The sequence below is a fragment of the Lissotriton helveticus genome, chromosome 2_1 (assembly GCF_964261635.1).
Source record: "Lissotriton helveticus chromosome 2_1, aLisHel1.1, whole genome shotgun sequence".
NCBI lineage: Eukaryota > Metazoa > Chordata > Amphibia > Caudata > Salamandridae > Lissotriton > Lissotriton helveticus.
Window position 1 is genome coordinate 1,409,566,613 of NC_136059.1, and position 7,642 is coordinate 1,409,574,254.

Here is a 7,642-nt window from a genome sequence, read left to right on the forward strand (position 1 = left end):
AACCAAATTAACACATAGGTTGAGATTTTATTATGATCTTCCATGCACCTTGTTGTACTCCCATGTCACAGTTTCAGTTTTTGCCTTCTTTTTCACGTTTTCAGATGGAGAATATTTATAACATGTTTCACCTTGAGTCCTGTTCATTTGAAACATTAATATAGAAGACAATGTTCTATCAAGTGATAAACTGGGGCAGAATTTGGGTTTATTCTTTGTTATCCTTTAGAACACGCTTTCTTCATCAGTGTTGATGTGGGGCAACATAAAAATAAGTCGGACTACTTTAGATAGAAGGAAAAACTTGCTTCTCTGAGTGCCAACAACAGTAAATTCTGTGACAAAAGAAGGCCAAATTACATCCATCCTGTAAGTGACAACCTCACCAGTACCGCAGTTTATTTTAATAGCAACCCTTTCTCATGCATTTTTTATTTGTCCTGAAAGTCAGTGAACTGGCAATTTGCAAATTCTTGCTGTAAGCAAACTAGGTTCTGCTTTGCAAACTTGAGGTAGGTTGCAAACCGTTCTACTAAGAACAGCACACTATCAAAACTGTTTGTGTTTCTCAAAAAAGTTAAAGACCCGTGCATGCTTAAGCACATAGGGCCATATGTAGATAATCCATATTTACCGATTCCAAAATACGGAATTTTACCGAATTGGTATTTTAGAATTGGTAAATAGGATGTAGATAATAATTTGGTAAATTTTACCGAATCGGTAAGATTCGGTATTTTAGAATCGGTATATACCGATTTGGTAATTCCCATTCCTTCCTATGGGCCGGGAGGCCCATAGAATGAATGGGAAGCCATTGACTATTACCGATTCGGTAAATACCGAATTGGTAATAGGGGGGAACACATTCAAGGGTGGCAGGGTGTCGCATTGACACCCTGTTGCACCCCTGAATCGTGCATGTGTGCACATGTGGCACACATACATGCCCTAAGGGCATGTATGTCTGCCACATGGCACTTCAAATAAAATTTAAAAGTGAATTTTCAAATGAATTCGGTAATTACCACCATCTTGAAGTTGGTGGTAATTAATGAATTCTTACTCTTTAATGTGCTTTCTACATAGCATTTACCGATTCGGTAAATACCGAATCAGTAAATAAAGATTCGGTAAATACCGATTCGGTATTTACCGAATTGTCACCTACATTGGAAAGGGCTAAATACCGGTCGGTAACGGCTGAAATTCGGTAAATTACCGAATTTCGGCCGTAACCGACCGGTATTTGGCTACCTACATGTGGCCCATAGTCATTAACTGGAAGAACTTTTAAAGCATACTTTACTACATTTTGGTGAAAGCTGTGTACTGCTTCATAGAAAGCTTTCTGGGTTCCTGGCTCAATGTCCCCGCTTTCTAAGCATGTTTCTTAACTTTCCACGCACAATGATGCCATCATACAGATTTGAATCTGGGATCTGGGATTCTTCTGATGTTAAATCCGGCAAACTTGCATCTGGGCTCCCCTTGAATGACTGTATGACATCCACATTAAACACTCTACTCAAGAGCACAACAAATAGTTCGATCATGGCATCAACCAGGAGGTGAATGGCTGGTCTTCCCTTTAAAGCTTAATGTTAGAATTAACAAAAGCAGGTAACAGCCTGAAGAAATAGACAGTAGACCTCATCCATATGGTTCTCAAAACTGTGAACAAGTCTCCTTAACCTGACCTTGCTAGTTCTGTCACTGTCTGGTGTTGATAGGAAGCATGAACACAGAGCAGCAAACTGAAGAATCAGTCTATCCAAACATGTAGACATTCCTAACCACCTCACAGAAATACATTTCAGCATCTGGCATTAATCAGAATCAACAAATTGGCAGAATTCAGCATACACATTCTTACGTTTTGAAGAACAGTCAAACCAGAAGTAGACATCAACAAACAATTTGCCTATATCAAAATGTTTCAAGCTAGAACAGAAGGCAGAAGCTGCATGGGAGCCACCATTGTGAGCCATGTGGCATAACATTAGATACTGCAGTAAATATACCTTCAGGTGTACTTTCCTTGCTTAAACACATGTCAAGAAATTTGCAGCATATCAAACCCTGCTTCATATCAAAAATACGTACAGTATGGGTTCCTTTTTTTAATGCCTTGATCATTGCTACCATCAACACACAGACTAAAAGCTGATGATGTCATATCAGCCACTAAGTCAGTCAACAACTCTGGTGCAATGGCATAATATAGTACACAGGTTGCTTTTGTTCTAGCACAATATTAACCCTGCACGATTTTAGAGTCTGGGAAACATGTCCTTATGAAATTGCCCAAATGATCAGCAGCAGCAAAGGGCAAATATGCTCTGACAAAAATTGTGTGAATTTTATTTCTGCCTCTCTGGCAAGGGAGTCTTCACTGGAACTCTTCTTTGACATGTAGCCTGAGATTGGGTTCATTTTAATCTTTGTGCCCTGAAGAAATGTATAAACTTTACTGCTAATATGGAGTTTTATATCAAACTCTCCTTGATGCCCACAGGAGAAATTCTTCTCACAAATCAAGCCGCAGAGAGAATATGGATGGGTCTTAACAAGAGCAATGTTCCCTGCAATAAAAAAGATTTTCCAAATGTATGATTGTCCCCTACGAGTTTTAACCTATGAGTATTTTAAATTAAAGCAATAGTGCATACAGTGGCTAGGCTGCTCACAAACACCTACTGACCACGCCTATCGCTGGCTGCTGTAGTACACCATGAAAAGTCAATGCTATGCATTATGACATTTGTTGAGGGCTGATTACACACTGTTTAGGAAAGGACACCAAGCAATGAATTGAGTCTACCGTGACCTCCATTCCACTGACATAAAATAGAAAAGCCCAGTTCATCATAGTGTAGCACTCCCACATGACTGACTGAAAAGTAAACTGTGCAGAAAGAGAAACTGAAATGCCCAGGAACACACAATGTATGAGAGCCTTTATTAAAATTAATTTTAGTCTCCCAATACCTGATGCACATAGTAGAAAATATACACGTTCTTCATATAATGAAAGGGAAACAAACATATAAAACAGTTAGCATTTTGGTGGTTTGAGTCTTAAAACATACAAGTCATCTCAAAACTATTAACACAAAACCTAGGTTGCAGCATGGTGTAGCAAAAAAAACTTGCAAGGAAATTGATATGCTATAGTCCACACACTTTAAAGTATATAACCTTATTGAAATACCTTTGTATTGCTCTGCTTGCATCCAGGGCAGATCAAATTTAGTTAGATAGTACCGTGCCCCAGATTTCTTCTCACTAGATTTCCTCTGGCTAGCAGCAGCCTTTCCCTTTTTGGAAGTCATAGCTGAAATGCAGGGCTCACTGTCATCTGTATCAGACATTATTCTTCAAAGACAGGGAAGGGAAATAAACTCAAATATGCCCAATATTCCACATGTATGACCAATGGGGATAAAGCATGGTTTTGCCTATCCACATTGCAGTCACAGTGAAGCTGCAGTCCAGCAGGTGCTGCCTCCCAAATTAATCTATGATGCTCATGAGCTCCTTGTTTTTATTCCACATAAGGACATAATTTTGACTATTCACAACTATCTCTGGCATAATTGAAAATCTCTCTTTTCATACAAGTCAGCCTTGTGTAGCCACTAATATGTTCAGAACTTCTGAAATATTAAATGATGCCCTTTCGCCAATACTAATGTGTCTACACCTGAGGTACAAAGCCAAGGCCAAATTTAAGAGTTTAGTACTCACAGTCCGCTGGTGTGTCATTGACTCTGTTCTGCTATGCAGTGTGCAGGAGCTGATCATGTTCTGTGTAGTCCTACAAATATTTCTTAGGTCTCTCAAGCACTAAAAGCAAAGATGGTGGACTATGAATATCTATAAAAATACACACAAAAAAACACAATTTGAATTTACTGGTCCAGATTTATAATGAAGGTTTTAAGCATATGTATATGATTACTGATAGTACTCAATGCAGTATTATAACCCAGAATGCACTATAGCAACAACAATTAAGATTTCAATATGGTGTCAGTCACCAAATTGAATTCAACCAAGCACAACTTAGATCGTGAGACATATCATGGAAGAAACACAGGGTTGAAGTCTGAGCTATATCAAGCCAATTGTTCCCAGCTACTGCTCATCCAATTCTCAGTTTCCACTAGGCCACCGCTCAAAGAGAGATAAAGACCAGTTAATACAACCACACACCAAATAACACCACAATATACCAATGCAGCTAGCCAGACAGTATCAACGTTAATTTGCACAGACACAATGTGCTTTAAAAAAAACTTACAGCAGGGTGCTGTGTTATAAGAGTGCTGAGCATTGTGATGGCAGGCTTACAATCATGGATGCCATCCCCTAGTACTAGGCTTGTTTTATTTAGCTAACACACTGCATTATTGGGAATTGTGGTTTTCGTTCACCATATAGACACAGGCAGTATTAAACTTTACCAAAACCAGCCAAGCTTAGGGGTAGGCAAGCAGGTGCACTCAAACTATTGAAACTTCTGTGTCAACATAAGAGTAAAATGTATAACTTCTGTAGGCCCTCTCGTCTGACAATTAAACATTTCTGGAAAAATCCTTCTGTACCTTATCAAAAACACATTATACACAAGTTTAAGCATAACAACGCTGTAACATGATTAATCACAGCCTTAGGACACAGTTGATGGACCATGATAGTTGTTTCTTTTGACATGTTTGGAGGACAGCCTTAGGACACTTATACAAACCACCGTGAACTCCACCTCTTTAGCTCAGGTGCCATGCACAGAAATTCCACAAGTAAGAAAAGGATTTTTCAGTGTGAAATGCAATAAGTCACAGCTAACCTCAAAATACACAGTTCTGATAAAACATGTGGTTCATGATCTTTTGTGAAAACTGTCAGTAGACAAAACTCTCATCTTGCTGCAGGACTCGATTATTCACCATTTATGTTGACATGTGTTAATGCAGGAAAACTCCTGGGTACACAAATCTAACCCCAACATCATTTAAACAAAGCACCCCTGAGCACCCCATCAGAAGCAGTCAGGGCAGAAGTTCCAAACACATGTAAACAAAACAGGTTTTATGATCTGGTTATGAAAAGCAGTAACACAGTCAACCTCAAAACACACAGTTCTGGTAAAATGTGAAAACAGCAAAGCTCTCGCACACAACAAGCAAGGTATTACAGTGGTAGTTATTTAAAAGTCAATATTGTAAACATATAGCCAATGAATTGACATATGCAGTTTCTTATGTATATTCTTAAAGATGGGTAGTTTAATGAATCCACAACCAGCCAACACGTGTTTCGTTGTGCGGGAACAACTCACAACGACTCTTCAGGGCTTGTGGCATGACCTGCACTCATGGAGGTCTGGACGAAAATGTTCACAAGAAATCAAAATTCATAGATCATAGTTTCACCGGTTTGGTGATCTGTCTTTGCAGTCAAATATTCGAGAAAATCCTGGTATTCATAAGCACATAGGGTCAACGAGTGCTATATGGGTCACGCTTAATACGTGTACATATTAAGTTTATAACCGGGAGGGGATCCACAATCTGGTTCCAGATCCTGCGGGTATAGCTGGAGTCTTGGAAAAATCAACTCTGTGGCATCCCTCCTCCTTTGTTTCCCGGTCGCCGTTTTTCAACAACTGGTAAAACGTGGTTCATGATCTTTTGTGAAAACTGTCACAAGACAAAAAACTCATCTTGCTGCAGCATTATTCACCAGTTATCTTGACATTTTTGTTGTTGCATGAAAACTCCAGGTTACACAAAGACTTTAGATCCCCCAACATCTAAACAAAGCACCCTCAAGGTGAGCACCAGGAGCAGCCAGGACAGAAGTTCCACAAGTAAACAAACAGGGTCTCATGATCCGGTTGCAAAACACAGTAACTCACAGCTAACATAAAAATACACAGGAGTGCTACAAAATCCATCACCGTTCTTTAGCCCACTCTGCCACCCCAGTTCAGACATGGCTCTATGCAAATCGGTCTGACCCTGTGCCTCATGGGAACAGTCCAGCCCGAACTGCCAAGCCATGTCTTCCCTGGACCGGAAACAAGCTTCCGAGGGCCGGTTTCTGGCATTCCAGCCGTCTTCAGCCCGGCTTGCTTGAATCCAGTGGCAAAGTGAGCAAGGGACTCACGTCTGAGCATACCCTGCCACACTTATGGCGGCCAAAAGCGGTACAAAAACTCACCTTCCCATCATGTCTGATGAGTAAACGCTGACCTTATGGCTTACCGTAACTCAACTTCACATCATGGAAGATTAACTAATCTTGACCTTGCAGACTGCCATCACCGACAGTATAGAAACAGCACTCATCGCTACCACAGAATACTTTTGCATGACCCTTGGAAGAGGAGGCACAGCAGCCCTTATTGTGCAGGACATCTCTGTAGAATTTGACACAGTCCAACATCTCATTTTCATCAGGTGCCTGCAAGAGATTGCCATTCAAGGACCATCTCTCCACTGAAGCTGCTCCTTCTTAACGGATAGAACACATGCAGTCAGCCTGACACCTTCCTCTTCAGAACCCCGCAAACTCATCTGCAGAGTGCCTCAAGGCTCATCTCTAGGCCCCATCCTCTTCAACACATACATAATGCCTTGGGCCAATGTCATCCATGCACACATCAACATTTCTCCTATGCCACACCTCCTACTCTACTTCTCAGACAAGATTCCTAACACAAAAAACAAGTTCACCGCCCGCATGACCGAAGTTGCTTACTGAATGAAAGCTAACTGTCTCCAGCTCGAAACTAACAAGACAGAACTTCTTACCATGGGGCACCAACTGGTTCCTGGCCCCTCAGACCATCATCCAGAACCCATGCCAGGAACCTTGGAATAATCATCAACAGCAAACTTGAAATGACCTAACAAGTCAACGCTGTCACTGCATCCTGCTTCCATACCCTGACGATGCTGAGGAAGAACTTCAAAGGCCTCCCTAGCAACACTAGGAAAACTGTCACTCACCAGGAAGATAAACTATTGAAACACCCTTTATGCCAGGATCACCAAGCAACTCATTAGAAGACTACAAATCATCCACACTCTGCATCCAGATTCATTCTCAACCTCGCACACAACACTCATATCACATTATACCTTAGGGAACTACACTGCTCCAGATACACAAACACCCTCAATACAAACTCTTTACACACATTCAAGGCACTACACAACTCAGGCCCATCATACCTGAACAGTTACATATCCTTCCACCAACAACCCAGACAACACCTCCCACACATCCCATGCTTACACAGAAACAGGTCAGGAGGGAGGGCTTTTTTTTACATCGCTCCTAAAGTGTGGAACTGTCTCCCACTCCACCTTACAGCCTCCTCCACCCTACTTGAATTCTACAAGAAGCTGAAGACCAGGCTTTTCAATTATCCAACCTGCCATGAGCAGGGCTAGACATGCACACCTGCTCAGTTCCAGGATACCCTTGCGGGTAACAGTACACTTTATAAATACACGTAACATTATGCATTATCTGTTGCTAAATGTATTTGACCTGCTTTGAGAAAATGGTTGAAAATTGTTAAATTATGTTGATATGTATTTTATTCATTTCTTATTTGCCAACGATT

At 40.9% G+C, this 7,642-nt stretch overlaps 1 pseudogene; it reads right to left on the minus strand.

Moving 5' to 3' along the window:
• Window positions 1-225: 225 nt before the first annotated feature.
• LOC144819137 (uncharacterized) lies at window positions 226-3,374 on the minus strand (annotated as a pseudogene).
• Between the last annotated feature and the right edge of the window lie 4,268 nt (window positions 3,375-7,642).